This window comes from Halictus rubicundus, chromosome 16, assembly GCF_050948215.1.
Source record: "Halictus rubicundus isolate RS-2024b chromosome 16, iyHalRubi1_principal, whole genome shotgun sequence".
NCBI lineage: Eukaryota > Metazoa > Arthropoda > Insecta > Hymenoptera > Halictidae > Halictus > Halictus rubicundus.
Window position 1 is genome coordinate 281138 of NC_135164.1, and position 24197 is coordinate 305334.

The following is a 24197-nucleotide window of genomic DNA, read 5'->3' on the forward strand; positions in this document are numbered from 1 at the left end:
TCTCTCTCTCTCTCTCTCTCTCTCTCTCTCTCTCTCTCTCTCTCTCTCTCTCTCTCTCTCTCTCTCTGTCATTACTATTCATATGACATTGTGACACATTGCACGACAGAGATGAAATACATCACGTGACCGGACCTTAGTCGAAGCGTGGGGAAGCTGAACGCCGGAAAATGGGGAAATAGCGTCGTAGAAGGTGAAGGGTAGAGTGGGAGACAAGTCTTAATCTGGCGACACTCGTCAGCGTTCGTAGCGCGCAGCACCACCAGAATACTCCTCAGCATCGGCCCTGTCTCAACTTCGCGATATCCCGAGCGCAGATACGTCATCGGCGCAGTATGTACACCCAGGGAGCCGCATTTAGACCGGGTTCACAAGCCAGTCTTTTTACGTTTCCCCTCTCTGATCCGGCCTGTCAGACATAGGAGGGTGTTCGTAGACAACGGTGCTGCTCGTGGGCAATTTACAAATCGCGCTTATGGTCGCGGTCGCGGTCGTGGCGTATAGCGTTAGAGGGACGCACCTGTGCATGCCGCTCCTGGGCTCAGCTCGGCACGGCTCGACGCGCAGCTGCGACCTTCGACGCCCTTGTGCCGGCGGTCGTGCGACGGGACGCCCGTCCTCGTCATTTTTACGCCGGACGCACGTACGGCCACGCGGAGCACGCTTTTGCCTCCTCGAGTTCGGAGCTCTACCTCGGTTCGACCCCCTCCCCCCCTCCTGATATATCGTCCGCGGAAATAGTGTCTTCGACTGCCTGATTGCCCGACTGCGAGCTGTAACAGTGTCCTCCACTTCCGGTCGCCCTGGACGGGTCCGCAACACCACTGCCAGGCGGAAAGTCGGTGAGTGAAAGCCGGAAAGCGCCCTTCAAGCTAGGGCTACCCGCGTGCGCGCGCGCTACCGGGTAAACAGCATCCAGGGGCCGCACGGTCGTCGCGCCGCGTCGTCACGCTTCGAATTCTCGAATGGCAACGGTGTCGCGCAGTGTGTACCCTCGCCTGCGCTCATGCGAGTCGGCCAGAGGGGGTCGCTTGAGATAGCTTCTCCTTTCTCGCACACGAACTTGATTGTTTCCTGGTGCGCGAGGATATGTGGCGACTGGTGGGGGCAATTTTTATTATTTCAGTCCCATGTGTTCACACAACCATCGTGAAATTTTGTCGGACTCTGGTGAATTTTTATTGATTACTTTTGTTGAGTTTGGATGAGTGAACAAATTTGTCTGTGGTGCAGTTTGGATTTTTATGGTTTTTATAGCGCACTGATGGCTGAGCCAAAAGTATACGGCTCGCATGGTGTTGTTTAAATGTGGTTTACAGATCGGAGTTTTTGTTTTTTTTTTCATTATTTAGTGCAATCGAGAGATAGTGAAATCGTGACTGTAAAACTAAGAGCTTCCGTCGCGGTAGTGTCTTGTCTGTATTTTGACGCGTGACTAGTTGTTTTTGTTTTCGATAAGTATTTATGAAAACGAAGCAACTTTTCGTTTGGATGATTTTGGAATGTGTTGGCGAGGCCATCACTCTAAGTAGTGTTGTGGTGATTTTAATTGCGGGTCACCGTATATTAACAAATTATTATCCAAAAAAGCTTTTCAAATGTTTAGCTTACCTACTTCGTTTTTTAAAGCGTGGGTGGACCCCTTTCGTCTGCATCCCAACTTCTAGAAAACCCTAACCCTAAACGTAATTTTAGTTTAATCAATGCGTTTGGTTTAGGTTAGATTTTTAGTATTTACGAAAGCCACAGTTGATAACACATTAAAATATTATTCAAATTGGGGGTTGCTCTGTGTTTGTACATATTCACTGAGAACTTTTGTGGCTTAAGTATAATTAAGATAGATCCGCAGATATGTAATTCATGCGTTTTTGTTCAAATTTATTTTTACTTCGAAGTTACACAATGCGATTGCTTTTTTGTTTTATTATTTAAATCGAATACAACTTGGGGGCAGTGAAGCGATAATATTTAAAAAATTAGTTTTTGATGAACATAATTTAGTGTTTCTTATGTATTTTGACGCGTGCTTTTGTAATTGTTATTATAGGAAACGTTTCAACGACGCTTGAAATTTAGCTATAGCATTTACTTTGTGTTTGGTGTAATAATTCGTTCGTAATTAGCTGTGATTGATTACGAAATCGTTTGTTGATCACTTAATGTGGCGTCATGACCTTATTCTTAGAAGTGTTTTGGTTTCAAAGGTCCAGGTGGCCTCAGTTGTTTAAAAAAATTTAGTAAGCAACCAACAAATATTGTTGTTTTATGAACAACTTTATCCCCTTCCCGTACTTTAAGGAGTCTGACTCGGGATGAAGATTTTGGCAGAAACGTCAACATCACGAGTAGGACTCGTGGTCTGAAAATCTGCCAAACGTAAACATCACGAATCTGTCTCGCAGGTATTTATATTTCGGCTAGTATTGCAACTGTTTTCGAGCATCATTCTGGTCTGTTTACCGCACGTTGACCCCTACCGCTTGGGCCCGGATTTAATCGAGCTAAATGGCACGGGAAGGGGTTAAAGTGTTAGATACCAAATGTGCATTTGTACACGAAAGTGAGCGTACGTACCTTTCTTAAATTTCAAAACATGAAAAAACAACTAAAAGATTGCGTTAGTTTAGATTGTTGGTTAATTATCGAAGTAAAATTAAGCAAATTAAAAAAAAATGACAACGAATTCTACATTTGCTTATCTGAAAACATAACTAAATTCAAAATATGAAACATAAAAATTACTATACACCCAACAGGGACGTATCATAATTCACAAAATGTATTATATTATGATTATTATCATTACTCTGATCATGAACTTGATATATTAAAAAAATTTATAGATTTTCGTATGTTTTCATTTCCGGCTTGTTTACATTTTCCTGTTAGTGAATATGAAAACATCATCATTTATTTTGAGTTTGCTTAACACGTTGAATGCCACGTCACCCATATGTGGGTGACGGAGTTATTTGTGCAGGTTTTAAAATTAATTTTTACGTTGATATATTCATTGTACCAAATTTGATTAGGATCTGTAACATGCAAGAAAGTTGGAGTCATTGGTCATTGTATCAATGTGACATCAAGGAACAATTAAAAGTTAGTAATGCGAGGAACGGTTCAGGGCTAAAGAAAAAACAGAAATTTCTATTTGGCTCCCATTTCTTCGACACGACCCAGAAAACTTTTGTACTGCATAAGGATCCGCAATTCAGCAATATCGACTGTGACTTTTTATTCATTTTTCATTCCTTCAATTTTTCTCGATACTCTGTTTGCAAGTTTAAAATATAGATTCAGCTGCAGACTTCAAACTATAAATAACGACACGAGGAACGCGCACGTGATCGAACAAGAAGTATATTTTTGCTTGTACTATTATTTTACCATTACGTAATGACTGCCATCGTGTCTATCATCGATGACTTTTGCTGAACCTGTACTGATGTATGTGTCGAACTTCAAACAGTATTGTCTATCAATTGGAATGCACGGCCAGAGAGTGAATTCTCGTCTTGAGACGCGGAGGGGATGAATTATGCGATTTCTCTGTTTGCGTTACATTCCTGTATCTCGTTCCACGATAACGCAAAATTATGTAGCGTGTATCGTCGATAAAAGTGTGCATTAATGATTGCATTTTGCGATTTCCCTGAAAGTTGACAGCACACGTCGACACGAAGAAACGGAGGAATCCAATTGGCGGTAACACCGAGACTCGATAGCTTGTCTAATCGTTCGAACCATTTCGAGTTCAGTTCTTTTCACTCGAGGTGCTGTAGTCGAGCGAAAATTATTTGCGACTGTTTACATCTTTGACTTGTGAGAAGAATTTAATTTCGACACTGACACGGCAATCTGTCATTCGTTAATTAACCCTGCAATGTTACGCTGTTTTTACGGAATGTCACGTTAAGAACTTTTCAAAAATTCTGTGAAGATTTAATGGTATTAAACACACCCTAAATAATGAATGGTACTTCTCACATTTGTTTAAAGAAGAATATAAGTGATCGTGAATATTTTTAAATTAAACAGCACTTTTATTGATATGACATACAAATGTTTAGAAAAGCATTGGAATATAGTTTAATAAAAAGTTTAATAGATTGAATAAATACTTCAATAGTTTTATCCCTAGAAGCTATTACCAGTAAACATGTGATATTCATTACACTTTGTTAATATTTCTTTAAAAAATAGAAAATTGCATGGACATCTGCAGTGTAGTCATAACAAAAATTTTGAAAATTTTAAAGTATCCCTGCTGGTTGTATGGTAAATTTCGATTTGAAAAGTAGTTATTACAAATATTTTGAAATTAACACATTTTTTAAATTACAATAGTGGTAATAGTCGTTACAAAAATTTTTGAGAATTATTAGGTATGTTTTAAAATTTCATGATTTTGTGTTTCAGATGTAATTTATGTTTTCCAGGAAACAAGTATAAGAACTATTATAATCTGTTCAAATTCTCTTTAATTTGAACTAGTGAGTTTCTCAAGTTTAGTAAAATATCCAAGATTTTTGTTCTTTTTCTCAATTTTTAAAACCCGGTGTTTTTAATCCAATTGTTTGCGAGTAACTGTAATTTGATATTACAATATTCAAATGTCGAAAAGAAGTTAAAGAAACATATTAGGCCAGTGCAAGCACTTTGCAATATTGTATAATATGTAGAAGTGAATATCGTTATGCAGAGTTGGGTTCACAAGAGAGTGCAGCATACGAGGATTAATTATATTTTATACAAGTCTGCAGAATTTTAAATGAACATTACTTGATGATCAGTAATAAAATTTTTGCTATGACTGAAGAAGTTTTCTCATTTCCTAATAATCTATTAACGGACTTGCTTCCACCATTTTTACTAAATTTGAATATCACTGTGATTTATGTTCATGGTAATAATCATTATTCAACCTTTACATTTAATAGTGCATTCCCTCAGGTAGTTTTATTTTATTTAATTATTTTAGGTTGCACACATTTTTTTATCATAAGAAATTACATTATGGCTTCGAAATTAATAAACTTGGTTTTGACCCACTTTTCAAAATACTTTTGGATGTTAAATGTAGTTATGGTGAACGCACCTCTTAAACACAAAAGAACATATAATGTAATATGAAATGCCCGAACACGGGAATAATATTTTGTCTGCGATACATAATGTATGTATATGAATGAAAAGTGAACAAACACAGAGAAGAAATAGTCGTAGATCATTATGATGTATTGTTTGCCAATTAGAGCTCTCTTTCTTCTTGTATACTGGACTCAATAAATTAAAGTCTGGAACACAGTAATCATTGAGGCAGTATAATATTTATGTTTTAAATCATTTTTCTAAAACTAAATGTTAAATTATTTTTATATTGAGATTACTATTCTGTCTACGTCGTATTTTAATGATGTTCATAAATTAATGATAATTTAGAAAAATACATCACAAAGAAAATTAGATATCGATCCAATACTTCTTTACGTAGAATGGCGGAAGAAATCCAACTATGTTAAAGAAACATACATTTTAATTTTTAAAAAGCCATTGTTAAATGCACATGCTCCAGTGGCGGAAAGGATAAGGAAGGGTGCGGCAGTAAGTGTGGGGAATAGGGAATTGGAGATTTGGAAAGGACTGGGGTAGGAGGATTTCGCTTTTCGATAAGTTAGTATGGTCGGTGATGAGCTACGGAGTGGAAATGTGGGAGTGGTAAGAGAGGGAAGGTATGGAAAGGATGCAGGAGAGATACCTAAAGTGGGTGCTAGGAGTAGAAAGGTGCACACCAGGGTACATGGTTAGGGAAGAATTGCAGAGAGAGTTATTGAGGGGAAGGGCGGGAAGGGGTTAAGAGCATGGGGGTATGAAAAGAAGTTAGGAGAGGGCAAAGGAGGGGAATTAGCAAGATTGTGTTGGGAAGAGATGAGAGGGAGGGATAGGAGGGGGGGAGTAAGGGAAGGGTGGGAGAAGGAGAGACGGGACTTCTTTGAGGAGAGGGGTTGGACAGTGCAGGAGGTGGAGGAAATGATGGAGGAGAGGAGAGAGAAGGTAAGTGAGGAACTGGTAAAAAGGGAGAAGGAAAGGCAGAGGGAGGAAAGGCGGGAAAGGATGAGGAACTCAAGATATAATAAGTGGTATGGAATGGTAAAGGGGGAGCGTTTGCCGGGTTACTTGAAGAAAGGATGGGGAGAGAGTAGGTGGCAGAGGGTGGCGAAATTTAGATTAGGAAAGGGTATGAGAGAGGGGAAATATTGGTTGAATGAAGAGGAGAGAAAGTGTAGAATGTGTGGTTGGATGATTGAGACATGGGAGCATGTGTGGGAAGAATGGATGAGGAAAGAGGATGGCTGGAGAAGATGTGGGAAGTGTTGGATGATGAGGGGGGAGGGGAGAAGTGGATGAGGAGGGTGGAGGAATGGAGGGATCGTGCAAGTGAAGTACTGAATGGGGGTGAATGGGGACCGACCGGAAGAGGGGGTCCGTTGGTTAGGGAAGGGGGGCATAGGTGTGAGTGTGTGTGTGTGAAAGGAGGGGTGAGGGGAAGATAGATTAAGTTTCCTTTTTTTTTACTTGTTATGGTTTTTTATTTTTATTTTTATTGCTATTCTTTTTATTATGTTACAAAATGTATTTTTTACTTTATCGTTACTTTAGTTTATTTTATGTTATGTAACTGTCAAAATGCGGATTATTTGAGTTTATTTTACTGTATGTAGTTTTAAGATAAATGACAATCTCTCTCTCTCTCTCTCTCTCTCTCTCTCTCTCGCGTGTACGTGCTCAAGTAAGCGATAAGTTAGATTAAAGTAGGTTAAGAGCGGAGCAAAGGATTGTATGGGGAAAGGTAATTGAATTTGTAACCCTGAGGGGATCGTATAAACTATTCATTCTAAATGCACATGCTCCATTGCATTTTAAAAGAAAACAGCATGGTCCTACGAATGTAATATAGTAATTTTTTAATCATTCATCTTTCTCCTTTGACATTTTTCGGTAACCAATACACTGGTAACGGAGTTACAGCCTGAAACAATTGCGTGGACCACCCTCTATAGAATGTAGTTTCCAATATTTTAGCGTAATATTTAATAATTAGAACTGGATTCTGAAACTTTATTTTGCTATGGATGATAAGTTTCGAAATTTTTTATAACTTTGTCATGTCGGGAACACTCAAAGATGATGTAGATTGTGATCAACCGACTACACCAGAAAACATACAAGAAAGAATAACTAGATCTTGTAAATCAATTCCAACAAAAACAGTTGAAAGTACAATTGATTGCCTTGTAAAACGTTTAAATGTTTGTGTTACTGCACAAGGTCATAATTTCGAACATGTAATTTAATTCAAATAAAATGATTGCACATTTTGAAGTTACCGTTGCTTTATCATAAATTTTCTAGTTCAAAGTCAGTTGAAGGTCATAGTGTACCACATCATTCAACTCATCTTGACATCAGCTACAACACTGCGAAGTTAAAAATATATGGGGCTATTTAAAAATCATCGATGACTTTCAAAAGACCTTGAAAACGACTACAATCAGAACATTTTTTTATACCACCATATTTGCCCCCTTTAACAGTACAACTTTTCTCTCTAACATTTTGAATGTGAACCACCCGGTTTATAAGTAATTATTCACAGCAAATGAAATTTACCAATATAATTCATAAAGAAATTAGCAATTTTCATAAAAAAACATTTATTTATAAAAACTAATAAATTTAGAACGATATTAATAATAAATGAACCATATGTAAAATTAATAATAAGAAGCTTAAACAAATTATAATAGTAGTAAACAAAATTAAAAAACTTAACAAATCGCTATTCGCTATTCGACTCATTCACAGTACGTTGAATGTGATCCCCATTCACGTTCTTCCAAACAATCTCGATTTATCCTGACATTCTTATTACTTTTCCAATAGATATAAAACATTTATTGAAGCAAATTAAGAATACATAAAAATGATTGATATATAATTATTGCAAAATTGTATTATGCATAAAAATTATTATTATATGATTATTAATAACAATTTCCATCCTAATACGCATTTTTGGCAATAGAAATGTATTTCATATCGTGATATACACGAATATCCAAATTTTTTTACGGATGTATATGTATTGTTAATTATTCACAGAAATTGAAATTTAACAATGCAGCTAAATTTAAAAAGAAATCAATAAATTTTTCACAATAGATCCTAAAGGAAAGGTATGGGCACTTCAGAAGTTCCTAAAATTAAGAGTAGCAGTTAGTTGCAAACAAAACTATAAAATTCTTAAACTATAACAAGTGATATATGCGAATATATAAGAATCTCAGGATATATTTTGCCGTTTTTGTTATATGTTCATTTGAAGGTACATATGCAAATAATAAATAAAACTACCGTTGAAAATTTAAAAAGAATGCATATACCTTGGAGAGTACTTTCCATTATACAGAATTTTTATTGCAATACTCATGCACAATTAATATTATATTTTTCGATTTTTGGCACTCTACAAACTGCGGCCATGGCAAAATTTGTTACAAGAATCTAATTTTGGTTACTAATGTACATTTGTTACGAGCCAGGGCTGCGAGCAACGCGAGAGGCCGGCGAGGGGCTGTTACCCCAGGAATATGGTTTCAATTTGTTAGTTAGGTACGCGGACGCACCCAATGCGAGATCGGGGAGCCGCTAGGATAGTTGACGTCGAGGACGCACCTGATGCGAAATCAGGGAACCTCTGGGAGGTTGGAGTCAAACGCAGACGCACCTGATGCGGACCCGGGGAGCTACTAGGAGGATGAAACTTCGTGAACGCACCCAATGCGAAATCGGGGAGTCACTAGGAGAGACACGCGGCGAACCCGATATAAAGGGAAGGTGGATAACTCACAGACGCACCTGATGCGAGACCAGGGAGCTGCTAGGATACGGAAGAACCCAATGCGAAATCAGGGATCCGCTAGGATGGTATAATTTTCGTGGACGCACCCAATGCGAAACCGGGGAGCCACTAGGTTGGAGAAATCTTCGTTGAATTGAATCTAAGATTAGTAAGCCTCGTAACTTATATATAATTTAATTGATACAATCCGAGCGGTAAGATTGTATCATGTGGGAACGATCAATTATTAGATTAGGATATCAGGCAATTATTAAAGGTTGTAGATTACGCGAGTTAACAAACAAGACAAATATATTCTGATTTGGAATAGTTACAAGTGTAATTGTTTGTGTCGCGAGTGGATGTAGATAAGTGTACAATTAGAGAAATTGTTACCTATGATGCACGGTGTTGACGCACTGGCAATGCGGGGTTAGATAGCGATTGTTAAATGCCAAATAGAATATATACCGAACTAACGGAATCTATAAGGTTACGAATTGATTCGAAAGGGACTTTAACCCGATCTCACTAGACTTGACGCGACGTGACTGCACGAGTACTGAACCGCGTCTGAATCTTGACTGAACCGCTTCTCGACTAACCAAAGAGGATGAAAATGCATGGGTTTATATACCCTAAAAATGAGAGGGGAATGTATCTGTTTTATTTTACGGTCGCATACTCGTATTTGTCGTTTCTAGTGAGTTTAAGGTTTGCAGCTGGATCTTTGTTTATAGACGTAAAACGAAGGGTTAGCCAGGATGTTTCCTATCAAAGACTATCTTGACAAAACATTCCAGAAGGGGATGTTTTGAAGATTTCCATATTAGGAAATCGTACGGTGCTGTTACTGAATCATGCTTCGTGCCAGCTGCGTCCAGCCGGAGTACAATCATTAGACAAGGGGCCTGTTGGGACGCTTTTCGTTTTCAGAAAAGAGATTAGAACTTCTAATCGAAATGAACGTGGAGACACGTCTCCATACGTAACACATTTAATATTAATTACTCACAAAAAATGAAATTTAACAATAAAATTAATAAATTAAAAAAAAAATTAACAATATTTATGCATAAAAATGATTGTTAAATGATTAATAATATCAATTTCCTCCTAATATGCAGTTTTGCCAAAGGAATTTATCGTAAATCCAGCTGCACACTATCTTTTATTATGCATAATTATTGTTAAATGGCAAGAAGAAAAAAATCCTAAAACACGTATCCCCTATTTTGGATGAAAGATCCCACATCCGAGTTTACATTAAAATGAACTAACAATAAATAAGAGAAACTGCAAAAAATTCAAATTTTTAATATATAGTTTAAACAAAAAACTTTTGTCAAAATTTCCTTGCGCCACTACTTTTCCCATTAGAAAACACAGAATTTGAAAAAAAAATTTAATTTTTTCGACCTCTGGTTTCAGAGATATCTCAAAAAATGTGGTTATGGCCTCCAACTTTGAGGGCTGTTTTCTTCAAAGTGGATGGTTTCCGATAAAAAAAAACACGTGTCAAATATTTTTCGAAGAACTACAGTAAGGAGCAAAACAGATTGCACACTATTTGAAACTACATAACTTTTTTAAAATTAGATCAAATGACTTCAATGTTATTGAGAGGTTAGAAGGATTAGTTTATTAGACGAGGTGTAAAAAATTTTTGAAAAAAATTTAAATTGTTCGGAATCGTGAAAGAAATAGGAAAAATTGGTTTTTTCAACTTTTTTTATCTGAGCCTGTATTGAAAAATTAAAAAATGTGTTCTATTGACTCGAATAAATTTTATTCATGCTGAAAATTTCATGGATGTTGGTTACTTCGTTTACGAGTTATAAACGATTAAAAGTGGGCACATTGCCATTTTTCACGATTGTCGACTAAAAGTCGCACTTTTAATCGTTTATAACTCGTAAACGAAGTAACCAATATCCATGAAATTTTCAGCATGAATATAATTTATTCGAGTCAATAGAACACATTTTTTAATTTTTCAATACAGGCTCTGATAAAAAAGCTGAAAAAACCAATTTTTCCTATTTCTTTCACGATTCCGACCAATTCAAATTTTTTTCAAAAATTTTTGACACCTCGTCTAATAAACTAATCCTTCTAACTTCTCAAAAACATTCAAGTCATTTGATCTAATTTTTAAAAAGTTATGCTGTTTCAAATAGTGTGTAATCAGTTTTGCTCCTTACTGTATATCTCACATATGTTTCATCAAAATCGGTTTGTATCAACTGAATATGTTCCCTCGTAAGTGGGCAGTCATATCTAAATCGAGCTGATCGATTGTTGCCCTGAGCTCTTCAGTTGTATTTAGTTTTCTTTCTTAAGCATTTCCACAATAAAATGTGAATATATCTCGTATTTTTATAGTTTTGCATAGTTAGAAAGACATATTTGATTGGTACCAACGTCGACTACGCGTAGTTACGGTCCGGGCGAGTCGAGAAAAGGCTGCAATGACCGCGTGGCGCGAACACGTCGCACACAAGCTGTCAATGAATATTTTCTTGATCTACTCATATACTAACTGAACCAAATACTTTTCGTGAATGGTTTCTTTACCAGAAATGTTTGTAGAATTCATTCCTGTATAGTAAATTCCTGCGAGATAAAGGATCTTTCATATAAATACAAAAATGGAACGTATAAAGTACTTGCGTCAGTTATTTTTCAAACTTTAACAAGCATTTACAACTCTATCTTTGGACTCAAACCTGAACTTTCTCGCATATTTGGTTTTTGCGTAACACCTCATTTTTTTTATCACAACCATACATTTTTACAAAAACCAATGTTTTTCGAAAACGTTGCGTGATAGAGCAATTCTGCTTTCGGATTGGGCTTTAGAATGACAAAGTCTATAAGAATCACCCAACAGTTATTGCAGATCAAATTTAGAGTTGTACAGTGTTATGTATTAATGATAATTTCGTCGTTAATTAAAAAAACTCACAAGTGCTTCCGATCAATTTGCAAATACGATCGAAGGAGGCGCGCTAATAGATCAGTCAAGATTCGATCGCGTTCAGACCTTTACTTAAGCGCTAACACTTAAGAGCTTTCTCGAGTGTCGAACAAATTAATGCAATCAATAGCCGAAAGTGTTACATCGTATTCTCATTCTATCCAATTTTAAATCTGCTATCAATTTATATTGTAATAAACTTGGGCGTGTGATAATCTTAGAAAAATGTAAAAGGGGTGACAATAATATCAGTAAAAAGATAAAAATTTAAAATATAAAAAAAAATAAAATTAGAACAAATTTTTTAAATTAAAATGAAATTTAAAATTTAATATATAAATTTTGAAGTTTTTTAAGTTCATGAGATGAAAGAGCTTTTATCCGAATTAAAAATATTCAAGGTACACTTGGAAGACGAAGAGTAGAGTTTTAAAATAACACGAACGTACAGACGACAAAAAATGTGGGCCTGTATTGAAAATTGAAAAATTGCGTTTGTAAAATAACTACCCCTAACCTACTCTTTTTACGAAATATAAAATAATAAATTGTTTACCAATATGAGAAAAATTATAAGAAAATGCCAATAACATAACAAAGTAATAGAACACTTTTTAATATTTATAACAGTGAAATTGACAATATTCATTGTCATGAAAATGTTCTGAATGCTTGCGAGTAAGTAAACCTTCCTTTAAATCAGTGTCTAATTTGCTCTTTCTGTGCATTATGACAAAAATAAACATATTTATTTTTATATGAATATTTTCAGCATTTACTTATATCGTTAATGGAAATATTTTTACACATTGAAAATATGAATAATTACAATGATAGACACTGGATTTGTTTGAACGAATAATTTTTGTCAGGGGATAGCATTCTAACTTCTCAAAAGGATCCAGGTCGTTTGGTCCACTTTTAAGAAAGCTATTCTCTTTTAAAGTGGGTATGAATACTCATGTGACTCACTGTATTGTTTCCGTTGTTTCCCAAGAGAAAGATAGCACGTGTGATCGATTTCTTTGTACCATAAGCGGAAATGTAAAAATCAATCATTATGTTCGCTGATCTTCCCGCGTATCATTCTATCCTCTGGTCAATTAATGTGTATCCGTTGTTCTTCCGTGGTATTGTGCCATGTACCGACCGCGTGGCGTTTCTTCCTAGAGTATACGTACATACATACGCGCACTTCGATCGTTCAAACAGAAGATAGCATTGTTACCACTATTCTCGACTGTTCCGATTAGCCATCGGGATTTTCCTTACAATTACAAGATTTCTACGCGTGTTACAAATGTTTTCATACTCACTGTGGCACATCGATTATTAATCGAAACGCTTAATTGTTTTGGTCATCCTTCACTTAATCGCTCTGAACGTTCAATTTATCTAATTTATTTAAGTAATCTAAATAAATTTAATTTAATTTAATTTAATTTAATTTAATTTAATTTAATTTAATCGAATCGAATCGAATCGAATCGAATCGAATCGAATCGAATCGAATCGAATCGAATCGAATCGAATCGAATCGAATCGAATCGAATCGAATCGAATCGAATCGAATCGAATTTAATTTAATTTAATTTAATTTAATTTAATTTAATTTAATTTAATTTAATTTAATTTAATTTAATTTATTTGCCTATTTTGTTAAATCGAGGACGGAACTTGGAAACCAGTTATACCAAGCAGATAATACAATATCGTAAGATAAAATATTATCTGAAAAATAAAATTGTGAATACATTAAAATTGTCAGTATCTGTACATTCCACTATTTTCCTTTGATTTTTACAAATATATATCTTACTGTTCCTTTTTTATTATGCCATAACTTCAACTCCAACATCAAAGAAACAAGTTGATGTTGCAGCTATGACTGTTTTTGATTTTTATGGTTGTTCTAAGAATAGAATCAATTTATGATCGCCATACGACGATCAGACTATTATATTGGTTATTACTATGTTATTCTTTTGTTTCAATCCCTAATCTTGGCCATGGCTACTCTAAAACTAATTTATAAATATATTAAAATCAATAACGAGTTAATAAAATATTATTACTGTTAGAAAAAATTTGATACGGTCATATTTTAATTATTGGTTATATCCTTATTTTATTTCGAAGTAATTTCACGGGAGCTATTATTATTCTCAGTTTCAAACATCACTATAATTTATTGGTTCAATAACTTTAGAGCCACGTCTATTCATCCAATTAGATACCTACTTACGGATATTTATGAATAATATAAATTTTTCATAAAAATTTTAGTTTACCACTTTCGGATTAATTAAACTAATTATTTTATGATTATTATGACTGCGACCCATTAGTATACAAATTGTAGTTGCTCATTCATCTGTAGTTCATAAAAGTTTATCAATGTATAAGAACGTTCTCATTTGGGGGTAATTATATTATAATAACTGCTGAAAGTTTATGTTCTACAGAATTATTTAATTTAATGGATTTATTAATGACACAATTGACGCAGAGTATTTACGCAATAACTAGTAACAAATGTATTTTATGGAACAACAAAATATAAATATGAACAACATTTCATGAAGACAAACGAAGGAATAACAAAAGACAATAACTCTTACATACATTACAACATTCATTGTGCTGCACACATCGATCATACATCATATACAGCATACGTCATTGCTTACATTGATCACGCACTTCAGCCAACAATTAATTAATTATATTCGTAGGTTACACCTTTATCATAATATTGATTATGTTCATCAAATATGTCATATTAATTATAGGTTGCTTTTGTACTAAATACACTAAAATTTTTACCACAACATTTACTCTTCTTTTATTTACTTAGAGTTATTTATTCTTTATAGTTATTTAATTGTATTCAACACAGTGAAAGAAATTATTATTAAGAAGTTACATTACGATAGTTGTGCCAGTAGTTGCAAAGTTGCATTAGAGTTCTTGTTTCATGGTTTTCGCATTCTAGATAAGATGCAAGTACGCATTGTTGCAAGGCTACTAGCTGACAAAAAAAAAACAATATTTTGTCATCAGCCCATAAGGAATAATCCCGATGGACCACGCGAGTAGATCTTTCGACGATGAAATACTTAAATGTTGTAACATCTTTTTGGGCGTCATTTTGTATATCGAGACGTCATCTTGCTATCAGCAGTCTGCAAGAAAACCACGAATCCTCATAGTTGAGACGTCTTAAAATAATCGTCGCGTCGTGCGGTTATCATGCGCTGAACGCGTGACAAGTTCATATTAATACATAGTCCATTCTGTGCATTCGATGAGTGCGTTCAATAACGATAATAGATTAACACTCTTACTTATACCCGTTAGGTCGTTAAAAGGTCCGTTCATTACAATTTTAATTCAACATTTCACTGCTTAATTACAAGAAACGCAGAATTTTGATATGAAAAATAAACAGTGATAGTTAAATTAGAGATATTTATATATGCAAATACAAATGTTTATGATAAATATAAATATAAATATATATATATATATATATATATATATATATATATATATATATATATATATATTGTAACGAGCCAGGGCTGCGAGTAGCGCGAGAGGCTGGCGAAGGGTTATTACCTCAGGAATATGGTTTCGTGATGAACCTGACGCGATGTCAGGGAGCCTCTAGGAATCGAATCAAACGCAGATGAACCCGGTGCGAAACCGGGAAGCTGCTAGGACGGTAAAACTTCGTGAACGAACCCAATGCGAAATTGGGGAGCCACTAGGTTGGAGAAATCTCTGTTTGGACTATAGTATGTCGCGAACGAACCTGATGCGAAATCAGGGAGTCGCTAGGATAGTTAGTAGGCCTCGCAATTAATATAATTTAATTGATACAATCCGAGCGGTAAGATTGTATCGTATAGGAACATTCAATTACTAGATTAGGATATTGGACGTTAATTCAGGGTTTTAAAGATTTCACGGTTTACCAAACAACACGTATATATTCTGATTGAAATAAGTGTTACAAATGTTGCACCTAGAAGTATAACGGACTATCAGGACTATTGACTCTTGCGATATTGCACAATTACTAACCTAAGAGAGTAAAAATGCAAGGGTTTATATACCCTCCAGATGAATAGGGTGCTCTGTTCATAATCTGATGTTATGGAGGGTCACATTCTACTTTTTGTCGCTTCCAATTAAATCGGCCCTCAATTCGATCTTTGTTAACACTATTCCTATCGCGACCGGTCAAATGACCGTTTTTAAAATTTCGATTAGAATTTTCTATATACAACGTAATTGAATCGCCTTTAAACCACGACTTTTCCTAAAATATGCGTATAATACATTTTTCAATATTTACTTCTTTTTTTTATTGTTTATTTTCTGAGAAAAATTTGTAATCTGTCTTACCTACCACGACCGGTCATTTGACCGGTAGAACGATTTATATCTTTTTGTAATAGTATTCTTTCAAAGACTCAATTCCCAAACTATAAAGTCGTTACAAACGAAAAGTAATGCAGTTGTGGCACGTTTTAGCCGAAAAGTGCCTTCCAGGGACTGCTTTACGGCATTTCAAAGTGTTTACAGTTCTCGCTCGCCTATCGTCCTCGCGGTGTTTATTTGCCTGATTGGTATCCGAAGAGGTCCAGAACCTCGGATTTTCTTACACCGTCTTATCTACTATGACTGTAAAATAAATAAAATCATAGCCGAAGGGGATGCCTCTGTCTTCTCACGAATTCAAATCAGTAAAGTCTTGTGACCTGAGCAGAGAGCATCAAACCGTGATAGTTACAAGGAGCATATTCGGCAGTCTTTTACTATTTTGTATTTTTATTCTATTATTATTCTACTTTTATTTTCTATTGTATTACGTGTTATAAGTGTCATTTTCAAAAAAGTGAACGAACCAACAATACTTCGTAGTAAGTTTCACATTTTATCTTTCATTTTATCCCTTGAATATTTATTCCCAAAATGTCAAGACGTTCGAAATTTTTGATATTGAAAATGACAATACGGAAAATTATGATCTATTTGAGAACGACTCGAACACCGATGAGGACGAAGAGAATGTTTCGAACGTACGTAGATTTTTAGTTAGTTCCGATAGTGAGAATGAGGAAGAGGTAATCGAAACTGCTGTAGACGGAACTGTTTGGCAAGAAGTAAAAGAAGGGTCTAATCCTGGAAGAGTACCTATTCATAATATTTGTAGGGGAGCATCAGGCCCAACAGGGTATAGTAAACAAAATATTATGCGGTGAAAACGAGTAAAATGTACATTATATATACTCCTAAATAAAAGAAACTATATTCTTATACTCTCAAATTGGCTATTATCTTCATTCTATATTAAAAAATATAAGTTGTGCTAAAGACCGGTCATTTGACCGGTCGCGGTAGGAATAGGTATACGTGAAGTGTCGGTAGGAATAGTGTTAAAAGGAGTTAACGAAACGTTATCTAGGGTACTTCCTGCCAGAGACAATCTTGAACAGGTTCCAGTATGAGAAAGTTGAACGCGATCTGTTCTCCATGTATGTATAACATATTATAAATACCTAGTAAAAGAAACCGAAAAATTGCTTATTCTAGTAGAGGTTCCATCGTATTCCAACGAAAAGATTGCACTTTTACATTGTGTTATATTTTGTGTTTCCAGATACCATACATTCTTTATTTTATTTTTGTTTGTGTAGCAAAATGTATTTCTTGAAACTGTGAACTTATAAACGAAACAGAATTTGTTGATTTAAAATGTGAAACATTAATGTAAACTGAACGTTATTCTAAGAAACTTTTTGCAACTGAGATTATGAGGGACGTATGATATGTTACGCAAAGTTTTCAAAGATAAAAAAAAATTACCCTCTCACTGCCAGTACCGGAGTATGCACGACAAAGACGAAACGCGTCACGTGACCGGGCCGTGGCGGCAGCATGGGGGAATAGCGCGGTAGAAGGGGAAATCAGAGTTGGAGCACCAGTCTTGATGTGGCAACTCGGCTGGAAATGCATAAAATTCGCAGTGTGATGCTCATAAAACCGTCCACCTTCCTTCGAATTCACATTTGTATGCCAAATTCTTCACTTCGATAAAGGCATTACTAATCGAACTTTAGGAAATATAACAAACTCCGTTATAAGGGCTGCAACAGAAGGTTTATAATTTTCTGAAAGGGTGTAGCCGGATGATGTCAAAAGTGCCCCCAAACCAAATTAAAGGCTATAGCCGGTTTTGGGGGCCAAATCGGCCCTGGAAGGGATTTTATTCCAATTTGCGCCATTCGATAGCCTACCAAAAAAGATACCTTTCAGCCAAGTTTTAGCCCTATAGCTCATCTGTAAGGGTAGTTACAGAGGAAAAACGAAAATCCAGTTTTTGACCCCAAATTGACCACTTGCCGCACAATGGGCAATTTGGACGAAATCGGATTCAAAGTCACAGAACTTTCGATAGGAATGAGGTAGAGCGATGAAGTTTTTTTTAAATGAAAGCAGAAACTTTGTAGAATATGGGAAAAATAGGGAGATTATTACCATCCATTCATTTCAACGAAAAAATTACTTCATTAGTTTTTGTCACAAAAATGTATTTCTTACAAAATCCTGAGGTCGTAGACAAATTTTGAGACGAGATTTGAAACCAGCGTGAAAAAATCTATGGGAAATGATGTATAGCATGTTATAAAAAAATTTTTTCCGCGCGTGGTATTGGAAAAACTAAAATTTTCTTGAATTTGTGCGCGTTTAACGAATTTTCTCGAGGTTAAAAAACGTTCGTACCACAATCTCTCTATTTTTCCCATATTCTACAAAGGCTATAGCCGGTTTTGGGGGTCAAATGTGCCCAAGAAGGGATTTTATTCCAATTTGCGCCATTCGATAGCCTACCAAAAAAGATACCTTTCAGCCAAGTTTTAGCCCTATAGCTCATCTGTAAGGGTAGTTATAGAGGAAAAACGAAAATCCAGTTTTTGGCCCATTTTCCCCATTTAATGACAATTTAAAATTCTGAAAAAAAATCTGACACATTTCGGACACCAAACCACATACTTCGAGTCGTTTTCAGATTTTTCGGTTGCAAACTCTGGCTGTAAAAATCGAAAAACACGAAAAAATGCAGATTTCATATGGAAATCGAAGAGACACTAGAACAGAATTAATTTAGCAATGAGATATTGTCCTAAGTATTATGCTCAATTTTTTTCAAATTCCTGCGATTGGTGCGTCATAGTAGGAAAAAATAAAAACCACTTTTTTCGGCGTTTTTCCGTGAAAAACTAAGTTATAATTATCGTAAAAATATATTATGTAATATTAAACATCCCTAAGTTCAGAGAAACATCGTCCAGACTTTAAAAATTGCGTAATACAAAAAACGACAATTATACTACGCAGGATATATCCCAATATTTCGAAGGTATTTTCAATGGCGCCGGTTGGTGCAGTAGCTACGGTCTCCGACTGCGGAACCGCTGAAGACTTTTTGGACCAGGTTTTAATCCTGCCCCGGTCCAAGTTTTTTTTTTCTTTAATCAGATGTTTCTTCGATTTCTAACCGTATGATTGTTGTTACGCTGTTGTAAAAACATTTTTTAACTATGTTTAAACTATTTTTTAATAATTTTCCGGAAAAATATTTTTGGAGTACTTTCGGCCTTTAGTCATCTACGGGCTGTATTACTTATCTACTTAACATTTTTTTTACGACACAGACATAGTTCGGCCAGCAGAGTTGCTCATCAGAATTTTCAATAACGACCAAATAACACCGACAATTGACGAAGATAGCGACGAAGACTGAAAACGCCATACATGATTCCACTGCACACCAATCCACCTATAATTATTACAGATAAGTATTCCTAATAATACTTCATGTATATATTTTCTGTCACAAAAATAATCAATCCCTTATTCCATGTAAAACAAAGTGAGAGGCGATTTGATAGCTTGTCCAAAAAAAAATACTTCGTGCCCATGTTCAACCTTACATGTCGATATGGGGGGTAGTAATGGTGTGACAAAGAAAATCAGTTTCTTCCATAATTTCTCTTATCCTCTTCAATTGAAAATTCTGAAAAAATCAGGCATATTGTAGCTATTAGAATGCACATCTATGAATGTTTTCATAATTTTTAGCTTCGACACCAAGTTTTAAAATACAGAAAAACTTTTGAAATGCCGATTTCTTTTAGAAGTTATGAGATACTAAGTTTATATTTTGACAGTTTTAGCATTTCTTTATGTTGTTAGGTTGCTAACATAAAATTTGGCAAGTTTATGCCTGATTTTTTCAGAATTTTCTTGATTTTCTTTGTCACCCCATTATTGCCCCCCATGTCAACATATAGGTATGAAAATTTGCGCAAACTATTTTCTTTGGATAAGCTATCGAATGGCCTATTGCAAATTTAATTTGGGTTGGGGGCATTTTTGACCTCATTATCCGGCTACACCCTTTCTCCCTTTTAAATGACACACTGTAACATTGTTGATACACATAAAGCTTTTAGGAATAGAATTCTATGTACAAACACTTATCTAATTTAGACCATTACTCTCGTACATATTAACCTATTTAGAGCTACCGTACCATACACGGTACAGTTCATTAAAGAAATTTATCGACGCACTCGCTCAAGTTTCATTTTACCGAGCTAGCGTAGAATATAGCAACGTTTTCAAGAATTGATTTTATTGTATTCTTCTAATGATACAAACTTCCATGATTATATTTACAAGGAAAATTCCACAAAACTCAGACAGAATTAGTTTCAGACCCAAGCGAGTTAAAATTGTAATCTTTGGATAATAGTTTTGTTGTTACTGTTTTTGCTCAAAGTTAATTACTCCTTCGGTTGCAGTTTTCAATACTTTTTTTTGAAACGTTTAAGTTCAAGGTAAATTAAGAATGATATTAATTACGATAAAATATTATACAAATCTGTGTCACATAAATTAGAATAAAATAATCCAATTTAAGCGATTTTGTTTAGTCATATGATGAAATGTGAAAAAATGAATATGAACAAAATCATACTAATAAGGTATATTGTAAAAAACAGTACATGATATAAAATGTGAAACAATTCAATTAGTACAACACTTTCTTCTTGCAAAACATATTTTAAGAATGATTTTGACTTTCCTTATGTAAAGTATAAGATCGCGGTTGTTCTAAATACATGATAGCAAACGTGGCATGTAATATGGTAGGGAAGCAATTAGATCAAAGTGAGGAAGTAGCAAGCAGGTCGAGAAGACTACCTCGCTGTAAGGTAGTTTGCCTATCTATAGGTGACCTTGTTAATTAGTTTCACTCAACGTCAAAATGTAGACATTTTTTTCGCTTATCAAAACGTCAAAATATTTGACACTTTTCACGGAACAATCTATGTAATCAATATTACAGTGATATCTCGTTGTATGTCAGTTCCGCCGTTCTTTTTACTGACTAGAATACGAAATCGGAGGTTCTCGCCGAGTGTCCCATTTTAAATACACATGGCACGCTGAAAATCTAAGAGTCCTACCGTCTTCAAGTCATAAGAAACCTATTACTTGAAAACGCGACTGACGTGAAAACGGCGAAAATATCCGTCCCCGATACAATGTTGTACGGAGAAGAGGACAGCGAAGTTCGAGAGCCGTCGTCGCCGAGGAGTGTGCCACACATTGTCGGCTATATCGGTGTGAGACCAGAAGAGGGGTTTCGGGGTTCCGGGTTTCGTATTTTTCGTTATTTTTTTATCAAACTTTTACTAACATATTCGTGGCATTTTTCCGATTAAAATGAAACCAAATGTGATATAATTCTGATGATATTTACTTGTGTAACAAGCGATAAAAGTTTCGAACACAGAAAAGGACAGCGTATAGGAAAGAAAGAGCCGCGGAGAGCCGCGGAGAGTCGCGGCCACCGGCACAGATCAAAGCCCGCGTGAGCGCAGGCCTTTAAATGAAAAATTTAACTTCTTTATTATTAATTATTTTTTTATGAGACTTTCACCAATATATTTGTGGCATTATTCTGATTAAAATGATATCAAACGCGATATAATTCGAATCACATTTACACTAATTCTTCTTTAATGTAATTGTTATTACACACATAAATATCATCGGCATTATATCATATTTGGTTTCATTTTAATCAGAAAAATACCACGAATATGTTGGTAAAAGTTTTATAAAAAAATAACGAAAAATGAAGAAGTTTTCTAATTGAATTAGTAGTGGTCTTCTGGTCTCACCCGATATAGCCGACAATGTTGTGGCCGCGATGGCTCTCGAGCTTCGGCCACTCACCGCGGTGGTGTGAGTTTTTCCACTGACTTGGAAACGTAAGGTTGGCACTGACATACAACGACATTTCACTGTATTTCATATATCTTCAAAATAAATTATTTAACGCTTGAGTAGAAAACCGAAATGTATAAATAATTCTAAGGCATTATTGTATAAGATGTTTTACATAACTTTTATTTCGAACACATGGGATGGCGTAATTGTCTCCGTAGAATGTACATTCAGAGCCGTTTTCTAATATGTTTAAAAGAACATAAAAGTTATTAATCTAGTTGCCATATAAGAGATCAATAAATAAATAAATTTTGTAATTATCACTTTTTTATTTTCATTGCGAATAAAAGCCATCGCACACTAGACCGCACCGCCGCCTGACCAGCACCGCACCAAATCTATTGCCAAAACTATTGTAGAATTATTTTAAGGCTCACAATGCTCCCTTTACAATGCTCACTTGTGGCCAAAATTCAAAATGTCATCGAAATTTTCTAAAAATTGATAATCAAAGGTTCTTAAGGCCACTGATAACGTGATATTATGTGGTCCGGAAACCGCGTTTTTTAACGCTCGAATATCTCGTGTTTTAGATATATCTCTATTGTATAGGATAGTTCTGTTACGCAAAAAATCCGAGCGACGAAGTCGCGGGGTTGATGAGCGAAGCGAGTAGGAGGCGAAGCCCCCTAGTCTCGATATGAATTTGTTGACATATCTAGTAGCCCAGATCATAGCATCTACGTGCATGATAACAGAATGATATGTTAGCGGGTGTGAGGTTTTGTGAGGTGATGTGGATCGTAGGTTAAAGAAATAAGTTTCACGCACACGAGATTTACTTTTATTATGACACGTGTGGACGCGACGAGAGTCCCAGCAAGAAGAAGGAAAAAACACACCAGGCACACACCCACATGGGTCCGTCGGAGGGCGCAACGATCAAGCCCTTAAGGCCGATTTCCAACAGCGGGCACTTGTATAAAAAGGCGATATTTTTAACGGTTGGCCAACCAATATCGCAATCAAGGCCCAACAAAATGCCAACCATAAATGCTACTAGGGAATCGTAAAGTCAAGCATATGTAGAGGAGCCGCTTTTTATGGCCAAAAGTCGATTTTTCAAGATTGAGATATTAAAAAATTTTTTTGCAACAGACTAAGAACTCTTCCAAGCTACCAAATCCAAATTATTATTCATTTCAGATTATTTTGTCCTAAGATGTATCATTCTGAAGACAAAGTCGTGAAATTCAGATTAAGCAAAACGCTTAAAATAATCAATCATAGGCTATCAAAATACAAGTTTAAATGATAGTTTCATATGTGCCAGCAGGTGTATTTGAAGTATGTAATACAGTTGTTAGCATATTTTTAACCATGAAGAAATAGCGCATATGAGACTGAAAGATTTTCGTTCGAAATATTTTTAAACAATGTATATGTTGAGCGATGCCGCGACTTTCGTTTCGCGTTGCTCTTGTTCGTTTTCGAATTAACGAAAAACTGAACTGTTTGAAATAAATGGAAGCGTTGTTGAATTTACCCGTTTTATTCTTCGCGTTTACAAAACTGATACGGCGTTACAAACGGTATTATTGGTCGTACAGCGACAGCCGCGGTGTTAGAGTTACGATGGTCGTTACGATTTCAGTTGATTTTAGCGATTTCTGGTGTTCTCATCTATCTGTTAGTGCTTGGCTATACTTATACCTACGCTCGCTGCGATTCCCTCCCTTCGTCATTTTTGGGAGGAGTTTTCAAAGCGGCCTAGGGGCTGTCATTGGCGGAATTGAATTTGGAGGATGACCGTAGCAGACAATAAACCAAGGAAGCGCTTCGGACCAGGCAAGACATATTGAAGTTAAAACGCGATGAGTAGGATAGCGCGGGCTGGCAAACAGATGGCCCGGAAACGAAATCTGTAGTTAAAAATCGGACGCTAAATAGTTGTGTCCCATGGCTTCGAGGATTTATTGTAGCTATGTCATA

The 24197-nt window shown here is 35.6% G+C and overlaps 1 protein-coding gene across 2 annotated transcripts in view; it reads left to right on the plus strand.

The window, feature by feature from the left end:
* Nucleotides 1–570: 570 nt before the first annotated feature.
* Nucleotides 571–24197, plus strand: part of Gbs-76a (Glycogen binding subunit 76A) — a 236403-nt gene continuing 212776 nt past the window's right edge. The window contains exon 1 of one of the 2 annotated variants that reach the window (XM_076801754.1): nucleotides 571–842. The gene's annotated coding sequence lies outside the window, so the exon portion shown is untranslated. Of the gene's footprint in view, nucleotides 843–906; nucleotides 1171–24197 lie in introns of those variants that run through there. The other variant, XR_013083561.1, reaches the window with a different exon arrangement.